The 4823-nt window shown below is 47.4% G+C and overlaps 1 protein-coding gene across 2 annotated transcripts in view; it reads right to left on the bottom strand.

Annotated features, from left to right (window-relative positions):
- CTNNBIP1 (catenin beta interacting protein 1) overlaps nt 1–4820 on the bottom strand; it is a 76573-nt gene extending 71753 nt beyond the window's left edge. Inside the window, exon 1 of one of the 2 annotated variants that reach the window (XM_006145362.3) lies at nt 4798–4820. The gene's annotated coding sequence lies outside the window, so the exon portion shown is untranslated. Of the gene's footprint in view, nt 1–4320; nt 4340–4797 lie in introns of those variants that run through there. The other variant, XM_006145363.3, reaches the window with a different exon arrangement.
- Between the last annotated feature and the right edge of the window lie 3 nt (nt 4821–4823).

Here is a 4823-nt window from a genome sequence, read left to right as displayed (position 1 = left end):
CCGAGGGGGGATGGCCACCCTGTAATCTCTTCTCCTCCATTCTCCTCTCGGGACTTTGGGCACGCACGCACACACGCCCAGCGTGAGTTTAAGCCGCCAGGTCCGGGACTCGAACCGTGGTCGACTACATGGGAGTCCAGCGACATAGCCATTACGCTAACTGCTGGTCCCTAAATGAGGCACTTTCCATATCTTTCTTTTCTTTAATCCACCACTTTACTTTTTTTGTTGTTGTTGCCCTTTCTTTCTTTCTTTCTTTCTTTTTTTGTTTGTTTGTTTGCTTTAGGGTGTGTGCACTCACCAGAGGGAGAGAAAGAGAGAAAGTTGGAGGAAAGTGAGAAACCACCACCCAGAGGGACAGACACCCACAATCCCTTCTCCTCCAGTCTCCTCTTGGGATTTTGGGCACACATGCACACATGGCCAGTGTTTTCCAAGCTGCTGAGTTCAGAACTCAACTGCTCAGTTGGTCATGTGGGATCCAGCCACCTTAACCACCACGCTACCTCCTGGCTCAACTCTCCTACATTTTTTTTTTGAGAGGTTTTTGCTATAGGGTCCATGTGCTCGCCAGAGCAACAGAGAGAGACAGAGAGACAGAAAGTGAGAAATCACCCCCCAGAGGGGATGGCCACACCGCAATCCCTTCTCCTCCATTCTCCTCTTGGGATCTTGGGCACACACGCAACACACACCTGGCATGAGTTTAAGCCACCGGGTCCAGGACTCGAACCGCAGTTGACTACATGAGAGTCCAGCGACACAGCCATTACACCAACCGCTGGTCCCTTTCTCCTACATTCTTTTGTTCATTTACTTGTTTATCTGTCTCTCTCGCTAGAAGATACACTTCATTACATTATGTATCTTGGCAATTTGTTCTTGGCTATATCCCCAGCACCTACAACTATCCTTAGCACACAGTAGGTGTTCAATAAGTCATTCAATTTAACAAATATGTACTGAGTGCCTACAAAGCTTAGACACTGGACTATAACAGTAGATACAAAAAAATTAAAAAAAGGAAGAAAAAAGACAAAACCTCTGCTGCCAAAGAGCTAAATAATTCTGGTAGGAGATAAGAAGCAGATAAATAAAAGTAAAATAATTGCTAATACCTCTCCTAAGCACATACTAAGTACTAAGATGCTGTTATGAGCATCTAACAGGTATTACTTAATTTAATCCTCCCAACAAACCCATGAGGTAAATATTATTATCTTACAAATGGAAAAACTGAGACATGGAGAGGTTAAGTTACTTGCTAAAAATCATGTAGCTCATGATGACAGATCCAAGATCCAAACCCAGATTGTCTTGGTACAAAGTCCATGCTCTGATTAAGAGCTACACTTCATATTTGCTAAGTGTCAAATAACCACTTGGTCAGCACCCTGAGCAGCTGTTTCCTGTAGGCAGAGCTGCAGAGAAAGCAGACGCATCAAGGAAGGGCTGCCCTGTCCTCTGAGCAGTGAATGAGAGACTGTACGATTTATCACCAGTGTACCATTTACCAATGTTGCAACCCAGAGAGAGTCTGTAAGGGCACATGGGCAGGGTTAGGACTCCTGGGTTCTAGTTTTAGGTGCTATGAGATGGTCAGGCAAGCTAACCAATATATGACGAGTTTACACTTTGGGCAAGGCCCCAGTCTAGATCCTATGAGAACACAGAGATGAATCCAGAGGAGATACTGGTCTTGGAAAGCCTAGTGTCACATGCATACACATGGAGCTTAGGCAGAAAGTGACAAGCACCAAAAGAAAATGTATAAACTACATTGAGACTTCAAAGGAGTTACCTGGTGTCTAGAAGCCAAAGATGCCCAACCATGAAACAGGGGCTGGCCTACATAAACCCCGCAGTCCTCTCATTCTGCCATGTTTTGAAGGCACAGATTTGGAGCAGCTTGGGAATCAAGTTTTATTTTGGTTAATAGCTCAAGTTCATAGTCACTAAGCTGTTCTCTCACGTACCCTGAGAACAATGCCGATTTCTTTGTGCAACATCCTGCAACAGAGGCAGGATCTCACTGCCCCCGTTCAGATAATGCAGCCAATGCAGAACAAGGCCTGATGTGTTCTGCCCTCCTCCTCCACCTCTACCTGATTTTCTCTCTCTCTCTCTTTTTTTTTAGAGAAAGTTTTGCTATAGGACGCATGTGCACACCGGAGAAACAAGAGACAGAAAGTGAGAAATCACCCCCCACCACCACCACCCCTTCTCCTCCATTTTCCTCTTGGGATTTTGGGCATGCACATACACACGTCCAACATGAGATGTAAACCGCCGGGTCCAGGACTGGAACCATGGCTGACTATGTGGGAGTCCAGTGATGTAACCACTACTCCATCTATCAGACTTTTAAACCTACATACCCTCTTCTCTCAAGAAGAGGTTGAGCTGTTCTGTGAACATGTTACAACTTACAACGTGGAGAATGCTGTGAGGTAAACCATGAAGTCTACCAGCCTCTAAGCTCAAGGGCAGGCATCTTACTCGTGCTGTAGTCCTAGATTCTAGCACAGGAAACCTGGCGATAATATGAATAAGATTTACTGAACTAAGCCTGAGCACGGTCAGGTCTAGAGTTTCTCTTCTAAACATCTAACTCTCAGGGTTGCCCAAAGTTTTGCTTTATAGCCCTCTTGCTCTCCCAGAAGGAGCAGACTAACTCACCTCCTCACTTCTATTTCTACCGCCCAGGTTCACACAAGCAGCTGCAACAGTCTGACTCCCAACTGCTATTCCTGCTCCATCTTTGCTCCTTACAATCCAATCTCTGTAAAGCACCTAGAAGAATCTTTTTAAATAAATCAGATATCATCATCTCTGCTTAAAATCCTCTAATGGCTTCTAAGTGTACATGTAATAAAATCCAAAATTCTTGGGGTCAGCCACTGGCATGGTGGTTAAGGAGGATGGACTCCACATGGCTGACAGAATGGTTTGGGCCCCAGATTCAGAGACTTGAAAAACATGCCATACATAGATGTATGCATGCCAAAAATTCATAGCAGAGATGGGATTGTGGCCTGGCCACCCCCCCCCCAGGGGGCTTTCTTACTTTGCCTGTCTTATTTCTCTCGAGCAAGCACACATGTCCTTCAGCAAATTAAAACCAACAAATTCATTATTACCTACAAAATCTTTTTCTTCTTTTGGATCTACAGATTCTGATTCCTGTGTGTTCTGGTCCCTCCCCATCTCCCTTACTATTTTATGCACTTATTTGTTTGCTCACTTAATGTCTGTCCTCCCTCCTCTCTAAAATGCCATCTCCATTCAGGGATGTGTTCACGCCTGAAGTCCCAGGACTTGGAATGATGCCTGGCACATTTATAGTATATGCTCATAACTGAATGAATGACTCTCCATACCATCAAGATGACGTGTATGGGCCAGTAGTGGTGTGGTGGTTAAAGGCACTGGATTCCCACATGGCTGGTCATGGTTCGAGTCCTGGACCTGGTGGCTTGCTTTCTCCCTTTCCCTTTCTCTTTCTCTCTCTGTCTCTCTCTGGTAAAATTTAAAAAAAAAACAAAACAAAATAGTATTACCTAAATTAAAAAAAAAAAAAAAGATGACTTGTATCTACAAGGACCACTAACTTCACCAGAAAACCACATGTGACAGACACTAGCACTGAACAGCTTGCATCTTTTTTATGACTCAAAGTCCTGCTTTAAATCAGAGGAAACTGTTGCTATCTCTGGACACGTTATCGGTCAAAGGATCAGTTCTCACTCAGAATAGAAAACCAAGAACTAGAGCCCAGTGGTTGTAGCAGGGAGCTGAGAGCCAAGGCATTTGGGAGCAGGACAAACTCTGATTAGCCTCCAAGTCCCTCACCAATACACCGTGTGCCTCAATTTACTAGCAGTCCCCAGGCACCTTTTCCCTAAGTTCTGTGAGTGACAGGAGACAAAATAATTAACAGCTATATTATACTTAGATCCTCAGATAGGAGGCGCTGCAAGCCACAGGTCTCATTAGTCATTAAACTTGGTTTGCTGCCAATACTGGCCCCTTCAGCCTTCCCAGGGGCTAACCTGACAGCAGGTACTGCTCAGACTGGTCGGTCCAGCACACCAGATAGAGTGAAGGATGTAGGGCCTAACAGAGGTTGGGTGTCCAGATCTGTGTCTTAGTTACCAGGTTCCAAAAAAAAAAAAAAGGAGGGGGGGGAGGTGACTGGGATGCGGGTGATGAGAAAGTGCAGTTTTGGACTCCAAGTGGTTAATTTTGCAGGTTCACGTATACCTGCCTGCCATACAGGTGAGACATGTGCCTCCCATGTGTACCTCCCAGAGCACTCACCAAAGAGAGGTGGATTCCAGGAGACGATTCAATGAAACTACAGAGAGGAAGGGCGGCCCAATAGCCAGACCTTGGCAGCATTTTAGTTCGGAGAAATATGGAGAGTCAGGATGCCGGCTGTAGGGCTCAGAGGAAGGGAGACACGGAGAGCTGAAGGGTGGAGAGGCAATGACAACCACGCCGGGATGGTGGGTGTGCAACAGGGTGGGTGGCTAGGACACCTGTGGAGGCGACCCCAGGACTGAGGTGAAGAAGGCTGCAGGGTGGCCTGCGGAGGGAGACAGCGGCGGCCAAGCGGCCCAAGGAGGCCTGGTCCAGACTAGGGCACTGCGCCGCAGAAGCGGAGCCGGCGGGTCCGAGCAGGGTCGGGGACACCCTCCGCCGCCCCTCCCCAGGAGACAAAGGGCCAGGAGCACCCCGAGCCCCCGCCTGGTGAGGGCTCGGGCGCTGCGGGCGCGGGCCGGTCTCGGCGCTTACCTGGGCCGCCCGACCGGGCCAGGGCG

The sequence above is a fragment of the Tupaia chinensis genome, unplaced genomic scaffold (genome assembly GCF_000334495.1).
Source record: "Tupaia chinensis unplaced genomic scaffold, TupChi_1.0 Scaffold000146_1, whole genome shotgun sequence".
Taxonomy (NCBI): domain Eukaryota; kingdom Metazoa; phylum Chordata; class Mammalia; order Scandentia; family Tupaiidae; genus Tupaia; species Tupaia belangeri.
Note: the sequence above shows the minus strand (reverse complement) of the source record. Positions and strands in the feature narration are given on the sequence as shown.